Source organism: Lissotriton vulgaris, chromosome 7, assembly GCF_964263255.1.
Source record: "Lissotriton vulgaris chromosome 7, aLisVul1.2, whole genome shotgun sequence".
Classification (NCBI taxonomy): domain Eukaryota; kingdom Metazoa; phylum Chordata; class Amphibia; order Caudata; family Salamandridae; genus Lissotriton; species Lissotriton vulgaris.
The window spans coordinates 909,996,391-910,021,411 of record NC_141695.1 but is presented as its reverse complement, the minus strand read 5'-3'; the positions used below and the strand labels follow the sequence as shown (position 1 = coordinate 910,021,411).

The 25,021-nt window shown below is 46.5% G+C and overlaps 1 long non-coding RNA gene across 1 annotated transcript in view; it reads right to left on the bottom strand.

Moving 5' to 3' along the window:
• Nucleotides 1-7,713: 7,713 nt before the first annotated feature.
• The window catches only part of LOC147702678 (uncharacterized), a 235,579-nt gene continuing 218,271 nt past the window's right edge, over nucleotides 7,714-25,021 (bottom strand). Inside the window, exon 3 of the long non-coding RNA XR_015297241.1 lies at nucleotides 7,714-8,807. This is a non-coding gene — a long non-coding RNA (uncharacterized LOC147702678). The remainder of the gene's footprint in view (nucleotides 8,808-25,021) is intronic.

Genomic DNA, 25,021 nt, shown 5'->3' with positions numbered 1-25,021 from the left:
AAAGCCTTTGATAGGGTGAACTGGGCTTATTTGGCTGCGGTTATGAAAAAATTCAATCTAGGAGACAGATTCTGTTGAGTGATAGAACTCCTATACAAGGCCCCGACAGCTAGACTGCTTGTTAATAGCTCACTGACAGAGTTTTTTTAATATCACAAGGGGTACAAGACAGGGCTGCCCGCTTTCCCCTCTCCTCTTTAACCTCTATATTGAGCCCTTTGCTCAGGTTCTTAGAGAGGATCGTAACATCCCTTCTTTTAAATTTGGAGGATGGGAAAGGCGGGTGGCCCTATATGCAGATGACATCCTTATATTGACAGCTGACCCTGACCTAGCCTTTCCAACAGTTACTAAGAGGGCGGAGAAGTTTGGCAAGGTCTCGAGATATGAAATAAACGCCAATAAGACCGACATCATGGCCCGGAACATAAGTAATTCACAACTTAATGTTGCTTCCACCTTGCGTTATTTGGGGATCAGAATTACACGGGAGGTAGGAAGAATTCCTGAATATAATCTAGGCCGGGTGTTTAAAGAATGTCAAAAGCAGCTGAAGTCTTGGGCCCACCTCCCCTTATCCATCTTAATCAATTTAGTGAAGATGTCCATCTTGCCCAAACTTACATTCTTTTTTAACTCCATCCCTCTGGCATTTGACAGCAAGCAATTAGATAAATGTCAACGGGAAATAAACTCCTTTATTTGGAAATATAAAGCCACTAGATTGGCCTGGAAAAAGCTCAGGCGGAGGGGAGAAAAAGGAGGGTTGGCATTACCAGACCTGCAATATTATGCATGGGCTTTTTAGCTTTCGCATTCGAGAATGCTTTTAAAATCACCCTCTGCTACACCGGGAGGAGAAATGTTTCGGGCCATGCTAAAAGGTGCTGATCTACCTGCGGAGGGCTTTATGTTTAAGTTTGGGGACCAAAAATTCTTCACAAAAGTTCAATTAAAAACCCTTCAATTGTTAGCCAGAAGTTGGGCAACAATTAGAAGGAAAGTTGGACTTAGTTATTTTTCAAATTTTGCACCACTGTGGGAATCACCAGCTAATCCATCTTGCCTCCAGGATAACTTATCTATTCCTGTGAAGGATTCTGGTATCTCAAAGTTGGGAGACCTGTTGGGAGGGGGTTCCCTGCTGTCTTGGGAAGAGCTATGGGGGAGAGTAGGCCCTGGCTTATCTAGATTCAAGTACATGCAGCTGAATAGTTGGGCCCAGGCACAGCCTAGACAGGGCATCCTTCTGGGGAAAGATAGCAACCTGGAAGAACTGTTAGTGGTGAGGCCAGGGGGTAGTAAAGAGGTCTCACTTTGGTATTGGGCAATCGTGGAAGAGGTAGATAGTGATTTCAAACTTGCTGATGAGTTATGGGGAGACGCGCTGCATACTCAGTGTGCGCAGATGGGGACGGATTCTTTTACTTTGATGCATAAATTAGTAAAACCTGCATGGCTGAAGCGTAACCATCTCTTCACAGCCCATCAGGCGTATCTCTCTCCCTTAAAATTATCGAAATTTCAGCCGGGGAAAGTATGCAATAAATGCGGCCTTCCAGAAGCACCTGATGTTCACATGTTTAAAGACTGCCCCCTTATCCAGCTTTTTTGGGAGGAAGTGAAGATGTCTCTGGTCTGCATTCTGAAGAACTCATTGACTATCAGTCTCCCTCTAATCATTTTTGGCCTCGATGACAACATCTCTGGTCATGCAAGATCTCTCCTCTTTTAAGCAATCCTCATGGCAAGAAGACACATTTGTAAGTTCTGGGTTGATGCCGCCACTCCAACACATTCAGGATGGCTGACATCCCTGTATGAGATATCTAGAGTGGACTTGGCTAGATCCTGCATTAAGAAAAAGCTTGCATTTTGGGATTTATTGGTACAGTGGAAATAGGATGCCTGGGTTTTTTTTTTCCCCCGGGTCCTATGATTATGCCTTTTCTGCTCTATGGATCAGTGTTACGGGTCCCCCAGGCAAACAACATGGTCCGACAGGTTGGAAAATACCTCGGTGGAGTAAACTAGTACACCCTCCAACTCTGGATGCTCCTTCCGCCATTCAACCAATCATGTCTTGGTTCGAGTTATACAAAGACCCTCGAACTCGCTCAGAAAAGATACGCAAGGTGGTCGGTGTTTTCTATAAGAGGGTGTAGGCAAATGAGGACAAAAAAAAAAAATCCATAAATGAAGGTTATTTTATGCTTCTTGACATGCATCGACCTCTAATTGACTTCGATATCGCCTAGCAAGAAAAAAGTTAGTAATATTTGGATGATACGCATGATGCTGAAGGATAATTGTATCACAATGGTGGAACCTTTAAGAAAAATATGCCCAATATGTTCTGAGACGATTGGTAATGTGTGCCTTGCGCCTATATCAAAACATAATTCAAGCAGTTTTTGGAAAAATATATATTTTTCATCTAAAACAATATATTTTATTGAAACAATTTTTAACTTATTAGTGTAAACGAGAAAGGTAGCTCATGCAGTCATGTCTATGAACCACTTACTTTCCCTAGTGTATCCTACACTCATGAAAGCTTTTAATTAATAACCCTATATGAATATGGCTTTATGTACTCTTAAGACAGCCTGAGCCTCATCAGAGTTTTAGTAAGGGTTGTTCTTTATGTTTGAATATAATTAGGTATCTGATTTTTGTGTAGGCTTCAACGTCTCTTTATTATTTCGTTGCTCATGGATTGCCTTCATCTGCAAAATTAAATGGTCGGATATGTGTTTTAACAAAACTTTTAAACATCTTTTCAGAGACAGCTTCTCTGCTAAGGCAGAGGAGCATCACCCCACAAGAAAAATAGAATGAGAATAACAATATTATTATTATTTTATTTTTTATTATTGGCTGTGTAAAGCCGGTGTGGGCTGGGCTGCCAGACCATCTTGCGCACTTGTCATGTTTTTTTCTTTGCCCATTTGCCCATTTTATTTTTTAATCCCCTCCCTCCCTGTCTCACCACTACTACCCGATAGCAACCACTACTGCATCTTTTTATACAATAGAATAGGGTTCTGGAAAGATTCGAATTTTGCTTTTGAAGTTTTATTGTTAGGAAAGGTTGTACAACTTGCTTAAGTTCCCAACTTTGCTTGCACGAGAATGGTCTTAAGAAATTAGTTTTGCCTAGAATTGTCCTGCTATTATTTTTCACTTTAGAGTTGCTTACAATTTTTTTAGTAGCAGATGTCTTCTTCTGATCTTTGTCGTTAAAAAAAACCTTAAAGCACCGTGAAGTTTAAGAAAGATTGTCGAGTTAAACAAATAAATTAAATAATTATGGAAAAAAAACCTTTGCAACTTCACATATCTTAGCATTAGTGTACACGTCTTTGCACCACAATTTTTAAAGTATTTGTAGTTGCCGGGTTGTAGAAATGCAATTAACTATAATTAAGCTTTAATTCAATAGATTATTATGTGAAGTAATATTATATATTTACTAGTCCTTCGTATAGAATTTCGACCTCAAAATGATTAATGTGCATATTTTCCACCTTGGATGCATAAACCACAAGACAAACAACAAGACTAAAGCATTGAAAAGAAAAATGCCACAAGTCGGAATGATAAACACTATTCTATAACTACACCGACATTCCAGATAGTTAAAATCATAATTGTTATTATCATATAATGTGTGTGATAAAAGAGAAGTATTACTGGCTATCTGTCGTTACACCCTAATAGTAGAAAAATTCCTTCCCACAAGAATAGAAACAATGATATGTAATGTGATATGATGTAATATGTTAATGACGTTTTTACTTGACTCTGGAGAGTCAGATTGTGTTAAATGTTGCCAGGCAATGCTTCAGTACATGACACTCTGTCACAATACTTATAAGGTTGGTTCCTACTACCATTGCCCACCAACAGTACTCTTGGTTCTCTCTCTGCTTCCAGTGAATAATTCTTAAAATGCACTTATTTTGCTTGGATCTGCATATGCATCCAGCTGGCCACTGTCAGTCTGCAATCTGATCGCAGTGTTCATGAATGTTTGCAAAATTTAAAAATAAAACTTATGGAACTCGGTGTTCCCAAATGGTGATTGAAATGCTTTCCTGTCATTGAACAAAAGCAGGCTCTCTAAATAGGCTTACTTTACAAAACACCTCTCCCACACTCTGTAGCTGTATTAACATAGTATCTGTGTTTCCACCTGTAGAAACATAGGTATGTTTCATTGGTGTGTTCTTCTTGATTGGACTTAAAGAAACTCACACTTATTATATTATTGGGTGCTCATGTTCACCCCAACATTATTGGGGTCACACCCGGTAGATACTCTTAGCCTCAAAAAGAAATGCATCTTTTTCAGAACAAAAGAAGAACTGGCAATTGTCTCCATCTTCCTCTAGTAAGCAATGCTCTTAGGTGGAAGTGTTAGGAGTAAGACAGGCCTGTCAGTGAAATGTTTATCTGCAGTTGATGATAAATGGAGCCGTGCCTTTTGTCTCCTAAATCAATATGCAAAAACAGTAGTTGTTATTTTACTTTCATATGATTATTTATTTTGCAGTATCTGTCTGTAAATTATGTGTATCAAAATGATCATTATTATAAACAACTATGAAGAGAATATGCACATCAGGGCAAATGTTAGCTATGCCCCAGTCATATTTCATCACTCCAATCCTAATATGTTTATCTATTTCCTACTTGTTTGAAAGTCATTCTGTGGGCCCTTTGCACCCTCATGTTTTGGTGACTGGTACTGGTGGTAACTGACTCTGACTGTTCCTGGGCTCTGTCTAACCAGGTCCAGGGCCAGTGCAATGGTGAAAACACAGTGAAAACACTCACACATGTGTACACCTTTGATTGGCATGACCTACTCTATAAGTCCCTAGTATATAATAGGGCAGGGGTATTAAAACTGCTATAAGGCCCTAGTATATAATAGGGCAGAGCAGTATGGAGACCAGCTGCCCCATCTGCACTTGCATGTGTACACTGCTGAGAGCCTGTGGTGACTTTAAAATGAACCCTGTGTAGCAGCACTGCTTTTAAATGTAAATGGTGCCTAAGCTTAACTTTGGCGGTAGGAGCACTTAAAAAGTGATAATCTACAATAATTTGGCATATTAGATACCCTCCGAGTCTCTCCCCTAGGAGTCCCTGGGGTGGGGTCGTGTAATTATAAAGAGGGTCCTTATAAAATATGTTTTATATGCCTGGGTGTAGAGAAATTTCCCGTTGTAGTAAGGTGCCTTCCAAAATCAACTTTGGTGCTAGGAGCACTGGGAAGTGAGGATGTACACTATTTTGGCATATTCAAGACCACTAAAGTCTCCCCTATGGGTCCATGGGGTGGGGGATTCGGTAATTATAAGCAGGGTCCTTATAAAATATGTTTTATAGGCACTGGTATTGGAGAAATTACACATTTCATTTTCCCCATTGTAGATACCCAGCCACATGGGATCTCATGGCAATAGTTTAATAATGCATAACTATCACTAGGAGTTAACGAAAAATATAATTCAAGGATTTAGGAGAATGATATTGATAAATCCAAAAATATGCTACTGTTGAACTTATCCTAAAGTATACATAAAATAAGTTATAAGTCTTTCTTTTCTGTAAGCCAAGATTCAGCCTTCCTGTGGTCTCCCCTGATTGGTCAGAGCTAACCGGATTAGCCGGGCTGTTTTGAAGAAGTGATAAGCGGCACCCCCTTTGGAGAGGCTATCTGTTGGAGAGCGCTCTGCTACACATGAATGCCAGAGCAAGAGGGTGGGGTTGTAAAGCATGAGTATTTAAAGGAGGAATAGGACAGGCAGTGAATACCCAGCCCATCTTCCCCCAAGGCCCTCTGACCCAGTCAGATGGCAGGCTTAAGGCAGGAATGTGCAGATGGTAAGAGCAGGAGAGCTATAGAAATGAACCATACTAGAGGTTGGTTTAACTATTTCTTGCTCCTCTGCTGGGATTTTAGCCATACTGAATTTGGAGGAATAGTGCTTTCTGGGATAAGATTATGCCACAATTTGGAGAAAGTGGTCATGCTCTGAGGTGTTGCCCTGCACTTCATTTGACAGGAGTGCTCTCCTGCTTGACTGCAGAGTACACTGAATAAATATGTGAGAGGTTCAGAGCCTCTCAGATCTGCTGCTTGAAACTATGAGAAGAAGAAGGCTTGCCAAGCTGGAAACTAGATTTGCACCATCAGCCCCTGCATTCTGCCTGACTGCGCCTGCTGCATTATCTGGAGCTGCAGCCCTTTGGACTTACCTTGCTTCAAGAGAAATAAAGAGCAGAGTCCCTGCAAGCTACAGGCTAATGGAGCTCACCTGGACCATCATCATCAAGAATTCCACTGCTTGGTGTGTGTCCAGTAGTTTTGTAAGGGTTTTGTATGAGTGCATTGTGGGAATTGAGTCCCAAACGTTCAAGGACGATCTTGGAGAGTCCAGACCCTTGGATTGTGCTTTGGACACTTTGTACCCTCAAGAGGAACTTCAGGAAGAAGTTCCAGAGGTTTGGAGCAACTTTAGAAAAAAGCTCCATAGGGAGACCGACTCAACTGCAGAAGTCAAGACAGCCACCTTCAACCGTGAGTTAGCCTATCCTTCTGGTTCGCCCTAAAAACCTCCACAGGTCAGATTTCCAGAGTTTGACTTGGAGCTCCCCGGAAAGCAAGCCGGCGAACCCTCACCAAACCTAGACTGTTGAAGAGCATCGATGGACCTCGGCTGAAAATGCTCCATAAAAGTTTCTAAGTCGAAAGGTAGAATCTCAACCGAGACCTACCACTAAGGGTATCAGAACAGGGCTTCATCGCAGTCGGGCTGAAACTTTGACTTTATTGCGGTCAAGCACTGTAGGTTTCTAAGTGCTACACAGTGCTAAATCTTTACAAATTCATATCTTCGGTTCTCTACATTGTTTTTTTTGTGTAGATGTCATTTTAAAGATAAAAATATCTCCAATGTTTATAAATTGTTTTGGGATTTTTATTGTATGTTGTGTCTTAAATATTTACTGAATTGGTGTTTTTAAATGCTTTACAAACCTGTCTCCTAAGTTAAGCCTGCCTGCTCGCAGCAAAGCTACCCAGGGATGAGCATGGGAATAATTCAGTGAGACCTATACTGAGCCCTGGGCCGTGTTAGTGTCCTTATTGGCAGTAGTAGATGCATATTTACCAGTACTAATAACCCACTTTCCAACACTACCCTACTGTCTAAATGTTGTCAGACATCAATCTTATGTGGCTGTATTGATTTACCAGGACTAAATTAAGCAAAATCATGTATAGTTTCCCTGCATGCCTTATGTCATCAGTGGGTTAGCAGTCAGGAACTTAGCCCTTCACCATCTCTCCTACGCAACTGTTCCATGTGTCTGACCCACCCCGTAACCTCTATATTATATACTTTTATCACCAATGATGTCGTATGGAGTGAGCAGGGACTACTTGTTCTTGGCTCCTCTTTGTTACAAAAATGTGCTAACAATGCTACTTTGCAGAAACATAAAGAAGTTACAGAACTAATTACAGTTAGTTACAGAACATTTCCCTTCTCTGTAAAGTCAACATTCCTTGCAGCCTTAGTTACAACATACTTACAACATTTACTCCAGAAATGTAGTACGTATTCCTTCCCTGTCTTGTCAGTTTGAACATGAAGTTTATATTTTAAATCCTAATGATCAAGCACACTTTTGTTAGTATTACCATATCTTTTATAGACACTATGTCTATTACTAATAATGTCGGATATTACATGCAGTCATGTTCACATGTAATTATTGCATGTAATATGTGTCCTCCCATGAAATCGTTGCCACATAACAGTTGATTGCATGGTCTTCGCACAAAAGTGCAATGAAAACAGGTAGGCTATAGACCTAGGAATCAACAAACCAACAGAAGATGCCAATTACTCCAACAGTTACATCATTCACCCAAGGCTGTCACCATAAATAGCTAAGTCATAGGATACATCTAGTTATTCTCAGAATAAATGTACAAAGAGAGTCTGTGGTTGTGCAACTTTGCATCATTTTTGCATGCAGTATCTTCCAGAATTACATCAAATTACACTTAAAAAAATAATAATAAGAGTTGCCACTTTCTTGCATGACTTTCTCTTATGAAGTATACACATACATTAAAAAAGACATGGCCTGGCGAGACGTTTTCTGTGTGAACCAGTGCCTTGTGCATAATTTTATTCTTTGTGAATTTTACATAATGTATGTGGTTTATGGTATTTCTATAGCACTAACATAGCCAAAAGGCAACGGAACTCTGTACATGGTCAAAGATCAGCACAAAGTCAGCTAGTAATAGGAGAGGAGGCGGGTTTGTCGATGGTAATGCATTGTGATGTGGTAATCTTTAAAGATGTGAGTTGTCAGCTCTTTCCTTCTTTGGAGTAGCTTTGGGTCAATTGTGATGGATATGAGAATGCTGTTCTAGATTGAGTGTGTGCACAGATGGAAAAGACCCACTGTCTTGTTTTTTTTGTACACTTCTTAGTCAGCAGTCTGATGGTGCCCTGGCAGCAGGAGTGCTGAGAACTACAAAAGCTGGTGAGCTTGTCTTGTCTACAAATTAAGTGGTGATGCTAGCAACGATGGCTCTGTAAACGATGCAGCTGATTTTGAAAATAATGTGGACCGGTGAGAGGAGCAAATTGAGTTCCATCAGGATGGGATGATGTGATTATATTTCTTCAGGCCCTGGATGAGCAGTGCTGCAGCATGTATGCTGTCCTTGAAGTGTTCCAGTGTGGCATCTGTGAGGCATTATCACCATGCTAGAGTAAAAGAACATAATACAAATTAGGGAAATGTGTGAACTTTATTGACATAATTTACATTTTGCCATGTTTTTCTTAGGCCTGTCTTCATGAACTGTGGGTACAATCAGAAAATTGTAGACAACTATAGCAACATTGTGACTAGAATTCTTGGGAACGTGTTCCTAAAATTCAGAGTTTAACAATTATGGTGGGCTGCCTGTCATTTAAACACCAACTCATTACACATTCAGGGTTTCGTTTTGTTCAAATCTACTTGTGTGCCAATCAGTCTAACTTGCACATTTACCACTTGAGATATTGATTTTGTAAAGTAAGCAATTCGGTTAATACGGTTGATGAAACATCAAGCTCTTTTCAATATTTGATCCATCAATCCTACTGCCTATTTTCAGTGGTCTGACGTCAGGTACTGGGAATTTACATTTCCTCCTTTCACTGTTCTCTTACAGTAGCTGAACATGGCACGAGTCAAAGAAGGCATGCAATTAGTTGGATTTCATGTGCATTCTTGTGGAGTGCAAGAAGTACCAAGAGGTTGCACCAAAAATAACTCAATAAAATCAGCAAAATACAGACTGCCAGGACATAAAGCAAACAGTATAAGAAAGCTTTCAGTGCCTTTCTGTAGGGTGAAGCATGGGGAGGTCATTCACAGCTGGAGAGGTACATTCTTTCACAGCGTGGATACCAGAGATGTAAGAGATCCACCCCCACTGTGATCTTGTTTCATCCTGAGAACCTTCAATAAGTGATTTTCTGACCATAGGGGTCTTGTGGCAGCGTATGGTATAAACACAGGTACTGAGGACACAGGTTTATTGAAAGTTTTGTGAATCAGACAACACATTTCAGCTGAGTTGTTTTCTTGTTAAATAATCATCCAATTAAAATGTGTGAGTCACTCCTGTCAGATTGATAGATCAGAGACACGTCTGCGTTCTGCACACTCTTTTCTTTTGTAACTGCATTGGTCAGAAAACCAATATTGAGCCTATTGCACTATTCGATCTTGGATAGCACTCAATTTAGGTGGCATGCTGGATAGCACACAATTTAGTTGTCGTGGTCAGCTGGTAAGAAAGGTGCAGCTTTTCTCGAGAAGTGAAACAAGTAAACTCCAGCATTACAATACATTTGGAGTGAGAATAAAAATGGCCGGAGAACAAGTTAAACTTTGGTAAGGGAAAGAGTTCTACCACACATAAACGCCATGCAATATAGAGCTATCCCAGATCTCGCAGTTCTTTACCAGAATCTGATTTATTGACATTTAGCTCTGAAATAATGTGACCCTTTTTTTTGGATAGTTCAAAGGGAGTTCTAAAGCTTGTTCAGTGAACCCAGAGCAGGAGTATCCACCTACTACTTTCAAATGATCAGGACCAAGCATAAATATTGAAAAGGATACTAAACAGGGACGACCTTTTTGGCTTTTCCATTGAAACTGTAGTGTTCTGAGATTGATAATGGGCCAGTTCTTTTACTGATTGAGTTGGTGTGCTAAAATAATAGGAACCATTGGAGGACATTACCCTCAACCCTTGACTTGTGCATAAGATGAAGCAGAATGTTATAGTTCATTTGTCGAAAGTGGTAAAGAGGTTAAAAAAGGATCGCCCCTTGGCATCGCCATCATCCAGTGTAACCTTCAGTTTCATGTTTGGCAGGATCAAGGCTGTTTATGTTGCTCTTCTGTAATGGGAAACCAATTACCAGGGATCACAAACATTTTTTCTTACAGAATAGATGGTGACTGGAAAAAGGTTTCTTCAATAGTGTGCCACAGACTCATACTGCCTAATAGGTACAAATCTATGCGTACATCCACGTGCAAGAATACTTTAATGAATGCCATCACCAAGAAGTTAATGAAGAAAATAACAAATCAGGCCAGACTGTCCACTATAGAACTCTACAAGGAAGAGGCTCCCTTTACATTTTGGAACCTTCTTACCTCTGCCGAGAAGCGCACACACTTACAAACCTATGCATGCACAGAGGCAGATCTATGAAGACCATAGCTACAGACAGGATTCACTCTTGCACAAACACATACACACTTCCTGCACAAAGTCATATTAACGAAGCCTGCAGAATAAGATAAATGTGCACACATTTTTAACCAAATAACCAAAACATCTACACACATACCCACGAACACGTGCACTTACACTAATAGTAATATAGACAAAGGCCCTCATTACAGGTGGCCTAGTTTTGTGTATGACAATCATTACACCCAATAAAGCCCGAAAGTGATGTGTTCAGAACTATGTTTAACAGTTATGACTTATTACAAGTTTTGTCACCGAAATTGGGCGTTCCATGACTATTACGGTGCCTACCACACCAAAATCTACGTCTTTGTATTTACTGGACACTTTTCAATCTTTAAATTTTGGCGGGCTGTAATTATTATAATTTTTTTAACTTTTATTTATTGATTTTCAAAGGAACAATTCAAACAAAGAAATAATAATGGTACAGTTGTGCATTGATTGTAATTGGTAATGGTTTCAGTTCCAAGTACATACATACATTCGACAAGAAGGAAACAAAAGGGCAACATAAGAAGGAACATTCATTGAGGACAAAAATCCCGGATGTTTGGGGGTGGGGGGGTGGATAGAAGTGAAACACAAAACGCTATCACATCACCGTCCACCCAACGATGGTTGTGTACCACGTTTGTCCCAGAACTGCGAGGTGAGTGCTGCAGCTGAGGCTGTGTGACCCCAGAATCTTGTATGGCTAACACGTATGCATGAAATGGATGCCATGTGTCAAGTGGCCTGGAAACAGGCGGTTGCAGCAGTGCATATGTATCGCTGTACGTGTAGCAGTATGTCATACTGCGTAGCCATGTTTTAGTTGTGGGCAAGAATTTGCTACCCCAGTTAATGGCTACTTCCCGTTTGGCAATGAGGAGTGCAATTGCAACAACGTGTCTCTTAGATTTAGGGAGGTCGCGTGTGTGCCCCATGAGGGCCATTAGTGGGGAAGGTGTAAGCTCCATTTCAACCATACGGGAGAGCTCGGTTAAGACTGCCCTCCAGTATCTGGTGATCTTGTCACAGGTCCATGCCATGCATGCAAAATCTGCCTCTGGGGACTGACATCTAGGACATGTGTGTGTGCGAGAGAGGTCCATACAATGTATCCTATTAGGTGTCATATATGCCCGCCATAGAAACGTAAAGTGCAGCAACTTGTGCCTATGATTAGGGTATACTCGCTGTATTTGTGCATAGCAATGATGCCACTGTGAGTCAGAGATGGGTTGGACTGAATCCCGCTCCCAGGCATCACATACCCCAGCATCCCGGCTCGGTAGCAGGGAGATGGAGGCTTTATACAGTTTGGACATGAGATGAAGTCCACATGTGCCCCTAATGACTCCCGCCAGCAGGGGAAACTCGGGGGAACTCAAGCGGATAGCTAGGAATTGTGTCCCTCAGTGCTCTCTGCAAACAACACAATATGAAATAATCCATGACTGTGGCATCTCCAAAATGAGCATCCTCCGTGTGTGAAAATATGAGACCGTTGGGAAACAGATCACCGAATGGCGCCATATGGATCTTTGCCAGGGTGCACTTCACCAGCGTCTCCTGCAGGATAGGTATCCAGCTATTTCCCGCCAGTGGCAATGAGGAGGCGTAGAGGAGATGTGCCTCAGTCACTCTAATCAGACAACCCCTGGCCCAGGTCGTTGTGGACAGCATCTGAATGTTTTGCGGGTCACGTGGCACGCCCTCATCCTCCTCGACCTCTCTGCAGCCTTCGACACTGTCTGCCACAGCACCCTTTTACAACGCCTCAGAAACATCGGTATCCAAGGAAAAGCACTGGAATGGATCACCTCGTTCCTCACCGGAAGAACCCAGAGAGTCCGCCTCCCACCATTCAAGTCCGAGGCCTCTGAAATCATTTGTGGCGTACCTCAAGGATCCTCACTCAGTCCCACCCTCTTCAACGTATACATGAGCCCCCTAGCGACCATCGCCCGCCAACACAACCTGAACATCATCTCCTACGCGGACGACACTCAACTGATCCTCTCTCTCACCAAGGACCCCAGCACCGCCAAAACTAACCTACACGAAGGAATGAAAGAAGTCGCCGAATGGATGAAACAAAGCCGTCTGAAACTGAATTCAGACAAAACAGAAGTCCTCATCTTAGGTACATCCCCCTCTGCATGGGACGACTCCTGGTGGCCGGAAGCCCTCGGAAAAGCACCCATCCCGACAGACCACGCACGGAACCTTGGCGTCATCCTGGACTCCTCACTCTCCATGAACAGACAAGTCAACGCCGTATCCTCTTCCTGCTTTAACATTCTTCGCATGCTCAGAAAAACATTTCGCTGGATCCCCTCTGAAACAAGAAAAACAGTCACCCACGCTCTAGTCACGAGCCGACTGGACTACGGAAACACCCTATACGCAGGCACCACCGCTAAACTCCAGAAGAAACTACAACGAATCCAAAACGCCTCAGCCAGGCTCATACTAGACATCCCACGCAACGAACACATTTCTGGTCACCTTAAAGACCTCCACTGGCTACCCGTCAATAAGAGGATCACTTTCCGACTGCTTACCCACGCACACAAATCACTCTACGACATCGGACCAGATTGCCTCAACTCGCGACTGTCATTCTACACCCCCTCCCGCCAACTTCGCTCCTCCAGTCAAGCCTTCGCCACTGTACCTCGCATCAACAAGACCACCATGGGAGGCAGATCCTTTTCATACCTGGCTGCCAAAACATGGAACTCACTCCCCGCTTACCTTCGCCTCACCCAGAATCACCTAGCGTTCAGAAAGCAGCTTAAAACGTGGATATTTGACAAATAATCCCCCTCCCCTTCCTAAGCGCCTTGAAACCCTCTGGGTATGTAGTGCGCTATACAAATTTTATGACTTGACTTGACTTGAGAGGTGCCGGATATACCAGGTCCGCTTCTGGCCTGAGGTACAGGATCCTTGCATCAGCATGGTACCAATTCCGCGCAAACCTGGCCTGAGCGACCAGGTAATATATGCGAAAGCCCGGGATCCCGAATCCTCCCTAGCTACGGCAACGTCAGGGCATCCCAGCCTCCTATTTTTCTGGCTGCAATAAATATCGCAGCACTTATAAATGAAATCCCCATAGACCCGTACACAAACTTACTGATACTAATGAAGACGTACACACCCACATTTTAAATATGTACAAACCAACACCGACTGAAACACTTTGACTACCTGCACCGGCGTTGCTAGAGGGGGGCGGTCCGCCCCAGGCGGCACCTTTTTTGAGGCGGCCGGCACTGACTGAATTTCTTATTTCTAGGGATTGCATTTGCATTGCAATTTGCATGGCATAACAATAAAGTTATAAATAGTGTAACTGAAATCGGTTCGGCGTTCGTTCGATAATCCGTGTCAACTGATCACCAATCGGTCTGTGTGATGACCGTTGTTGGGCCCCCCCTCCCAGCCTCGCTCACACTAGTCCTGTCCTGTAAGGACATTTTTTGCCAGCATTCACCGCCGGCGCAGCACTCTAGCAGTGTGACGCGTTACGCGCTCACACCCCCCTACGCTCGCCCCTCGTCGTGTCGAGCCGAACTGGAGTCAGAGTGTGTGGAGACCACCACCATTCTTCTTGCCCAGCCAGCCTGCTGCTTTCTTTTGTCTGTGTGGGGAGCGGCACGCACGCAACTATAAAATAATTCAAGTGAAGGTGAGCTGGTGACCGTGAATTGTGCATGGTGCAGCTTGTGCTCCACCATTCTAGAACTACATCTCTAATGCTTGTGACAATGTTATTGCTCAACGTAGGCCCAAGCAGGCAAATGGAGCGGCTGGCGATGATTCCAGTAAACAATTCCATTCATCTTGGGATCCAAGCCGGCTGGTCGCTGCCTGTCGTTGGCAAGTACTTATGGAATACATTTTGAAACTTACCTCCTGTCTGGGAGTTTCATTTAAAACACAGGGGGCCAGATGTAGGAGCCCTAATACCGGTCGGTAACGCCCGAATTCGGCCGTTACCGACCGGTATTAGGGTTTTCAGATGTAGGGGGCCTATATTTTACCGATTCTGTAAATTTACCGAATCGGTAAATATACAGAATCGGTAAAATCCCGAATCGGTATATTTACCGATTCGGTAAATCCACAAATAGGTGGCACTCCTAAGAGTGCCACAGGCCCTTAAGAATCGGTATTTTACCACCCAATCTTATTGGGTGGTAAAATACCGAATTCAGGTGTGCATGCACATCTGTGCATGCACACCTGTGCAATGTGACACACAGACATGCCCTTATGGCATGTCTGTGTGCCACATGGCACACAAGTCCGGAATTGGGGTGCTGGAGGGTGTCAAAGTGACACCCCCTGCACCCTTGCAGGATTCGGTATTTACCGATTCGGTATTTCCCATTGATTCCTTTGGGCTTCATGGCCCATAGGAATCAATGGGCAATACCGATTCGGTATTTACCGAATTGGTAAATACCGAATCCTACCGATTCGGTAATTCTTAAATTCGAATTACCTACATCTCCCCCTTCCTATTTACCGACTCTTAAATACTGAATCAGTAAAATTCGGTATTTAAGAGTCGGTAAATAGGAATTACCTACATCTGGCCCTTAGTTGTACAGATAATAGTATTTAGGGAATATTCTCCACTTCCAGCTAATCTAGTCTCACTTGGACCCACTCTTCTTTCTGCAAACCCTGTTACCCATTGCCATACTGATTGGAAATGGATGGAAATAGTAGATGATAGAAAACATTCCCTTTAGTAAATTACACTGCTGCTCTTTTTCCGTGATGCAGTTGAATTGCTGAGCTGCATTCTAGTGGTATTTTCACTCCTGGAATTCTATAGAAACCCCACACTTTTATATATTAGCAGTTTGCCAGTGGTTGCAATTAACATCCTGTGATTCTGGGCAAATCATTTGATCTCACAGTGCCTATAAAAAACAAAACAACCATTGGCATAGCCAATAGGTCACGTATTTCGCCAGAGCTATTGGCTTTGCCAATGACCGTGTCATGTATGTGCATGTAACTTGCATGATCGAGGTAACTGTTAGCAGCAATACAACGTGTCTCTAGGAGACTCGGACATCTTTCAAGTGCTCACCGTCCTTTTTCCCCAGCAAAGGAGGGGGCGGCAATCTGAGGGGTAGCCCTGGGCGCCACAAGCTCTAGCTACGCGTGCATTCACACACTGACATTCATAAAAACATGTAAGCACAGTTGTGAACATGGACATTCATGTACATATGCAAATTTATTAATTCTTCCACCTATTCCCTTCATCTTTATGTCTGTTTCACACTTGTCTCCCTTTTGTTTTTCTCGCATACAGATTTTATTTCCGCCTCCCCCTTCTCATCTCTTTCCTTTCCTCCCACCCTGCCCCTGTTCTCTTTAAGCGCCTCGCTTGCTGTCTCTGGCTTTCTTTCCCTCTCCTTCTCTTCCTCATCACTGTGTCGCTTCTCTTCTCTGCTTTTTTCTCACCCACCTCTGTCTTTCATTCGCTGTGCCTATTTGTGTTTCCCTCTACCGCACCCTCTCTCTTTGTCCGCGTTCTCTCGCCTCGCCTTCCATCCAGGCAGAAATCTATATTGCTGTTTTGTTTGGCTTTTTGTTAAATAAAAATCTATGTAAATGTTGCGCTGTGCAGAAATTAGCTCTTTCGGAGTGATTGATTTTCAAAAGAAGAGCCTTCACTCTCAGCCTCTCTAAGTGCCCGGCAGGAATTATTTCCAAAGCTAATGAATGTTAATGGAAACATTATTTGCAAATATTGAAGTGGAATATTAGATCTGGTCGCGTGCATTTCATGGTAATTAGGTTCCACCTCGGCTGCTCCTGCTGGTTGGAGAGAGTGGGGGCTGGCGGCGCCCTGGGGTCCTTTCTGCATTTTGTGTTGCTATTAGCATTAGGGGTGGGTTTTCTGTTTACTCTTATTCCGCGTATGTCAACAAGTCAGAGGCGTTGTGTGCTCTGGCACAGTGGCGCCTGGGGATGTGTGGAGCGTCGAGCGTGTGAGCCAAAAAGGTCAGGTCCAACCTCAAAAAGCTCCGTCTCTTCTTCCCCAGTGCGCCACGGTGACGGAACCACTCAGTGTGCACTTGGAAGGGCGCTGCTTTATGCTTTCGCTGTACAACCTTCAATGGCATCCATGTTCTGATTCGTACCCGGAGTGCAAAGCGAGTCCAACCAGAGCAAATCACCCCGACGCCCGGCACTGCTCATAATGTGGTGATCCGAGGGATATAATTTTCCGTCTGTTGTATTTGCACATTTAGTGAGCACCTCGAAGAGAAATGTTGTGAAGGCCCCTTATGAAAGTGTATGAGATGCAGACAGATCTTGGGTAACTCCTAAGGGTGACCACCTCACTTCAGCTAATTTAGGACGCATCAATGATTTGTGGTGCCTTAGTCTAATTAGTCCAGTGGGAGCAAAACAAGACTACAACTTCAGAATGCATTAGGCTACCACAGAAAAGTTCAGGACTGGAAATAATATACAAAATGATCTGGTGGCAGGTGACCACCTTTGGCACTCCAGTAGAGGGGAGACACAAGAGGGAAATTAAGTGGTTGACAGGCATTTAGAGAATAAAGGTTGGCACAAAATAGGGATAAGAAGGCCCGGAAAGAATTGAACCGAGCACTAGGAATTTACAGAGGAATCTGTTGTCAGTGGAAGAGCAGATGAATCTGAGCAGAAGGAGCTTGGGACCATTGTCAATGAGGAGGGTTCCAAGAAGTAACCCTGACGTGCTTTAAATTTAATCATGTACATTTTGATAGTTTCCTGTGTTGACATCAATCGGGGCATGTTTGATCATCCTAGCCTCTCATTGACAATATGAAACCAGGCTGATGAGCATATGTAGGAGTATAAAGGATTATGGCACACAACCAAGTCTTAGGGAGCGGTTTCACAGCAGCAGTGTTTGGAGTTTTTTTCCATGAAAACCTTTGTGATTGAGTGCTCCAAAGTGGATGAAACCACCCATGCTGTCCTTCCAGAGAGTCTGTGCAGTATCCATAGAATGGGGTGCTAAAGCAAAAGGTATTTGCTCTCATCCAATCATCTACCTAGTGTTTCAGGACAAATACAAGTTTGGGGCTTTGGCATTTTATTGGTTACATTGTAAATGTGGAGGTTATCTTCATTTGTAGAGGTGGAAAAGCCACTGAAAGCTCGCGATAGGCTCATTTCAGATATCTGGCTCTGGCTCAGTACGAGGTCCTGTTGGAATCTAGAGCCCAAAGTGTGCTGAGCCTTTATGTGTGGAGGTGGGAGCAAGTTGCGAGAACTGTCAACCTTTAAACATGGAGAATCTACATTGAATCCCAGACTTAGCTCAAAATCTTCTGAATATGGGTAAATTATTAAATCGCCCTATGTCTAAAAGATATGTAATATAGTGAAACACTCTTATCTGTCTGGGACAGGTTTGAGCTATGGAAAACCTCACAAAAATATATGGTATCTGCCTGCCACCTATGCTCTAAACTCATATGTCAAGAATTAGAAACAAGGTATTAACCTTTGAGTAGGAGATGCAGATACCCATCTAGTGAAATTAGAAAACTAAGGATCAATCCCTGCTTCCTTACATGAACAATAGGGCTTTGGGAGGGGCGGCCGATCAGCGGGAGGCCTGGCCCTCCCAGGGGATTTTGGCCCCGGGGGGGGGGGGGGGGGGGCAGCCAGCACCTTAGTTGGGCTGGTTGGGCTTTGGGGGCTCCTTTTGGACTGGTTGGGCTGGTCTTGGGCTATCTGGGCAGCCAGCACCTCAGTTGGGCTGGTTGGTCTTTGTGGGCTCCTTTTGGGCTGGTTGGGCAGGTCTTGGGCTATCTTTGGGCTAGCGGCATATTTAGCCAGACATTTTGGGAAATTACCCACCATTTTGGTGGTAGTGACCCAGTAGCCTGCTGTAGGTGTCCTGGGGGTTTATCTGTTTGGTTTAGTGGAGAAGCGTGGCTCAGTGGTTAGAGGCGGCAGACCCGGAAGCTGAGATCGGCCGTGGACCAGGGTTCGATTCCCCGCCTTGGCGGGTCTCGGGCTCAAAAATTCCACGGAGTCGACAATTCTCGCTCCGGTGCCTACTCGACTCACGGGGTCACACTCTGCGACTCTGGGCAATAGCTTGCTTAATCTCCACTACGGCCCCTCGCGGCGGGATGCCTGGCTTTCACCTTGTGGATACCCGGCCGGGATATCTCACAAGGGAATACCAGGACGGGTTCCCTAAGCAAGCGCCTTGGGACCCCTGGGTTAAAGTGCGCTATATAAATCGAAACACATTTACATTTACATTTACATTTACATTTCTCTGTTTGGGTTTTCTGGCCTGTGACTTGGCTTGGTGTTTTGCCTGTGTTAGTTGGCTGTGGAGGTGTACTGAGGGCTTTCCTGTCGCGGGTGAAAGTTGGACTTACTGGGAGCCTTGTGTCCTGCGGGGGCCTCGTGGAGGTGACTGGCTGGCCTGGGCTCGGTTTTCGGCGCTCTCCTCTTAGTTCCTTGAGCGACATCTGAGACTGCGGTGACTCTGGCGATGTCGGCGTACGGAGATCCTAAGGTGCTGGAGGCCCTCTGCCTCCTAGAAGAGGCGGGCCGCACGGACATGCTGTGGCCCGGTGTGAAGGTAAGGCCGCCATGGCGCGCGGCAAGCGATGCCGCGGTGGCTTTGCTGGCGGCGGCATTTGGGGGCGGGACCACGGAGAAGGGGAGGGTTCTACAGGGCCACTGAGTCGTATTAACCCCGGCATGCTGGACTCCACCTATTTCTCCCCACAGGAATGGCTGGTGAGGTGCTTGGGAGAGCAGCATGCGGCTCCAAACCGCCAAGAGGATGGGCCGGCTCTGCTTTATGCGGGCGGTCACGCTCCCACGAGGGACCGGGCGATAGAGCCCATGCGAGGCAGGGCGGTAGGTCCTCGCCAGCCCCACCCCGAAGGGTCGAAACGCTGCCGGGGGACGGGGGCGGAGGTCCGTCAGTTCTGATCGGGTCCCCGTGATGGAACCGGAGGAGAGGAGAAGGGAGAGTGTGGACTTGGGTGAATTGTTGCGTAACTGCAGGGAGAAGGTGGGGCTTAGTCGGCTGAAACCCATGGAGGGCGGCCGTTGGCGTGATGCGGAAATGAAGGGCTTCAGCTGGATTATGACAAGGATAGCACAGAGGACGGAGAGATTCGGGAGGGGCGGGCGGGGTGGGACAGGGGAGGCAGAGTAAAGTTGTTCCTAGTGTGTTGCAGGCCCCGAGGAGGAGCAGATTGGAGAGATTGGCGCCCCCCCCTCAACTGGTTAGGCGGCGGGATCCGGTGCGGACGCCGACCTTGACACCAGGTAAGGAAGGTGGCGGAGCAGGGAGCGGGTCGGGTGGGGCCCACTGGGGTATGGGGTCCGTAGGCACTGATGCCAAGGGAGGGGAGGAAGGAGTACGACTTAATAAAGGGACGTACGTGAAGGACATGGGGGTGGGCCCGGACGCGGAGGGTGTCGGTGGGGCGGGGGCGGTTAAGCCGGATGGGGGTGCCAAGGGGGGTGATGGTGGGAAGGTGAGCTATGATTTACTGGTGCGTAAGCTCCCATATTTGGGCATCAGAAAGCTCCTGGGGGCGCACCTGTCCTTGGCCACCAAGGAGAAGATTTTGAAAGGGGATTATGTAGATATTTTGAAGCTCCTAAATCGTGAGCTGACGGCGAAGGAAGGATCGAAAGAGGAGGAGCAGGAATTGGTGGAGAGGCCGGAGGTGCCTTTGACCATAGAAAATTGGTCAGAGGGGTTTTTGATATTCGCCAGCATGTACTGTGAGAAGTGCCCAGAGCGGGCGGTCGTGCTTTTCAAATACATGGACATGATCCAGAGGGCACAGGTCACGTATGGGGGATACGCGTGGATGCACTATGACGAGGAGTTTCGGGCGCGATTGGCGGGGGACCCGGATGCGAAGGGGGGTGAGATTGATGCGGACCTGTACCACCAGACGATGGGGGAGCGAAGTTTGGTAGGACCATTTACATGGCCAGCGGCTTGCTGCTGGTGCCTCGTTCCTTTCAGGCTCGCCCCACCCGTGGGGGAGGTGGGACAAGGGGGGCTGTCACAAACACCATGATCGGAGCATGTTGGGACTACAACAAGGGCACTTGTGGCAGCCAGTATTGCCGCTTTCGGCATGAGTGCTCCAAGTGTGGGAAGCGCCTCCCGGTGGTACACTGCTGGGGGTGGAGGCTTCCTCAGTGACAGCAGTGACAGCAGCCTGCGACAGCAGGAACACAGACTGGGGGCAGGGGAGGAAAAGGGGGTCAGGGGCACTGGGAAAAGGCTCTTACGCCGGTAAGGCTGGAGCGGCTGGAGACCCTCCTATCGTCTTATCCACGGACCAAAGACGCAGGTGTTTTGCGCCGGGGGTTCGGGGAGGGTTTCCGTTTGAGGTATGAGGGTCCTCAAATTGCTCGGTAGTCGGAGAACTTGCATATTGCCGAAGAAGGAGCAGGGGCAATTTCGCCGGATTCAGCATCTGTCCTGGCCGGAAGGGAGGTCAGTAAATGATTACATATCAACGGAGCTGACCTCGGTGTCATACTCGTCCATGGATGTGGCGCGGCGGCTGGAAGCGTTGGTGGGTGTGGGTGCCCTCAAGACAAAAGGCAACATTTAGTCGGCATTCAGGCTGCTGCTGGTGCATCCGGAAGATCACCAGTAGTTGGGGATCCAGTTTGACTGGGACATATTTGTGGATAAGGCGCTGCCCATGGAGTGTTTGATCTTGTGCGCTTAGTTTGAGCGCTTCAGTGCTTTTTGCAGTGGGCTTTTTCCTGGCACACTGGTAAGGTGACGGTGACGCACTACCTCTGTGACATCTTCCTGGTAGGACGGCCTGGTTCGGCGGACTGCCAGCAGCAGCTGGACGGTTTTATGGAACTCATGGGTTACCCGGGTGTGCCCTTGGCACCAGAGAAGACGCAGGGTCCCAGTACAGTGCTGTCATTTCTGGACATAGAGCTCGACGCCGTGGCCATGGAGGTATGCCTGCCGGAGGACAAGAAGGTGCTTATGGTGGCATTGGTGGATGGCAGGGACGGTGGTGTGCAGAGGAATGGCCGCCACATTTTCAAGGCGGGGGATGGAGCATTGCTTTTTTGGAGCTCTTCCCACTCGTGGTGGCAGTGATGGTGTGGGCGCAGGAGTTGGCGCACAAGTGGGTGATTTTTAAGGTAGACAACATGGCGTTAGTACAGGTCGATAACAGACCGTCCGCCAGGTACCCCGCAGGTGCTCAAGTTGATGAGGGTGTTTATTATGAGGTGTTTGGAGCATGATATTTTGTTTCAAGCTCGGCATGTTCCCAGGGTGGACAATGACATTGCGGATGCTTTGTCTCATTCACAGTGGCAGAGGTTCCATGGGCTAGCCACAGAGGTGGACGAACACAAGACGCTGGTGCTGCTGGGGCTGTGGCACGTGGGAGAAACCGGGTTGTACAGCTGGTAAGAGCGTCGGTGGCGGTTTCTACCTGGAGAGCATACGAACAGGCATGGTGGGAATTTCGGGAGGTGAGGTTGTGCAGCAGGACAATCGCTGGCGGCGGTGCGAGCAGGTGGTGCAGTTTATGCTGCGAATGATAGACAAAGGGATGTCAAAGGTGACGAATGCTGGTAAAATGGCGGCTGTCGCCTTCATGGGAAAGTTGTGGTGGGGATATGCATCTTCTGTGGGGAAACTGGGCGCGCGTTTGTTGGAAAGTTGGGCGCGGGGGAAGGGTGCCAGAGTGTGTCGCCGCCGGCCCCTCACTGTGTGTCTACTTGGCACTTTGATTCAGCTTTTGCTGTCCATCTGCCACAATCGGGAGGAGACTGTGCTGTTTTCCACGCTCATGTTGTGAATGTATTTTGGGGAGTTTTGAGTTTCAGAGCTGGTGGGGAGCAGGGAGGGGCCTGGGATCCTGTGGGGGGACGTGGAACTGAGGACCCTGGAAGTGGCGGTGAGATTGCGACGTTCTAAGACCGACCAACGGGGGCGGGGACGTGGGTCGTGCTGGGTCCGATGGAGTCAAGAACAGTGTTCCCTGCGGTTTGGGGTAGGTTGTTGGCGTCTGCGTGGCAGGCAGGGTCAGGCGAAGTTTTCTGTCGGGGTGACCATAACAGGGTGACGGCGTCTCAGTTGTTAGGGGTCCTGCGGCACACCCTACGTGCCATGGGTGAGGACCCGAGAGTTTTTTGGGACACACTCGTTCCGCATTGTGGCGGCAACGGATGCAGCACGACAGGGTTGGGGCGGGAGAAACTCATGCGTTCAGGGCATTGGAAGTCAGACTGCTATGAGACGTATATTTGGCTGCTGGGAGTGGGGTTGGAGGACTGCGCTTTGTGGCGTTTTTTTCCAGTGGCTCACATGTGTGTCTTTGAAGGTGAAGTGGCGGGGCCAGAGGAGGCTGTCCTGTCCATCCTCATTGTGGGTCATTCCTGAGCGAAAAAGGTGGAACCTGCAGAATGGGAAAAGGAACTGAGCCAAGGTTGTTTGTTTGTCACTGGCAAGGAAAAGGGTTTATGCGGTGGCATGAGCTGTTGCCAGTGTTGAGTAAGGTGGTCAGGAGGGGAGTGTGTCCGGATGTGCTGATTATACACCTAGGGGAGAAAGATTTAGTACAGTGCAAGGGTCTGGCTTCAGTCAAGCAAATGAAGAGGGATTTGTTGGAGGTGCGGCTCCAGTGGTCAGGCTGCCATGTTATATGGTCAGAATTGGTACTGAGGCGGATATGGAGAGGAGCGGAACGGAACGGCCTGTGGCCAGAGATAGGGCGTGCAGGAAGGTTAAAAGGGAGATGAAGTGTTTTTGCAAGAAGGAAGGTCTGGGTAGGATGGAACATCCGGAATTACGCTATGAGGTAGTGTACTTTTTTCGGGAAGATGGAGTCCATCTATCTCGGTATGGGATGTAGTTGTACATTGTGCAATTGAAGGAGGCACTAGATAGGGCCATAGGAGTATGCCGATACCCTAAGAGACAGGTTGCCTAAGGGGGAGACGACTTTTGAGTGGCGGTTTTTCCTAAAAGTGCAGGGGGGAGTTATGAGGTCTGAGTTTACAGTTGGGTAGATATAAGAAGTTATATAGCTAGGTAGGTAGGAAAGTTGGAAATTGCAAGTTGGTGTTTATAATTGTTGCAGGGGGGGATCTAATTTTAGGGGCGGGGGAGTGGGTATGTTAGGAAGTATATATTTAGTGAGGCTTAGTTTTGTTCGGCTCAGGCCAAGGGTATGTATTTGTAAGGTGCACCTGTTTCCAATAAATCGGCCTTTTGCACACCAACAAGCTGGTCTGTCTGCCCCTCCCCACCCCAGTAAGGGCCCAAATTGTTTGATCCTAGGAAAGTACTTTATTTCACCAAGCTTCCAATTTCTTCAATATCATTTGTGCTAGCACCTTCAGATATATTCACTGTAAAAAAAACCTTATTTAATTAAATAAGCTATCATATTAATCTATGAATATATAGGGGTCCATTAGGATGGAGGGCGGATTGCCCCCCCCAGGCTGGCATTAGCCACCGGCAGCCTGGCAGGGGCAATCTGCCCGCCATCCTTCCCTGTATTCCCCCCCGCCATATTAGTATGGTGGGGGGACCACGGTGGAAGCCCGCCACTTTTCCGCCCTGGTCGCCATGCGGCCGGGGCAGAAAATGTTTAATATGGTGGCGGTGTCTATTAGACACCGCCAGCCATATTACGATGGCAAGAGTGCAATGCCTTTCCCTGGCGGCAGTGCCACCACAGAAAGGCAGGCGGTCTTCACTCTGGGGACCCCCTGCGGGCCCCCAGAGTGAAGGTGAGTGGGGGGGTGCACACATGGGGTACCTGTGGTACCCCCCTTCATTTTCATTTCCAAAGCAGCAGGCACCGCGCAGTGCCTGCCGCTTTGCAAATGAAAATGCTGTGATGTATTGGCAGCATTGTGGCGGGCGGTGCAGAGAGCACCGCCCGCCACAATGCTGAGAATACAGGATGTGCCCGCCACTGTGGCGGGCACATCCTAATGGCACCCCCGGGACCCCCGCCCTTAAGGCGGGCGGTCCCGTTTCCTAATTGGGTGGCGGGCAGGCAAAGCCCGCCCGCCATCCTAATGAGGCCCTAGGAGTCTAGGGCACATATAGGTTACAGGTAA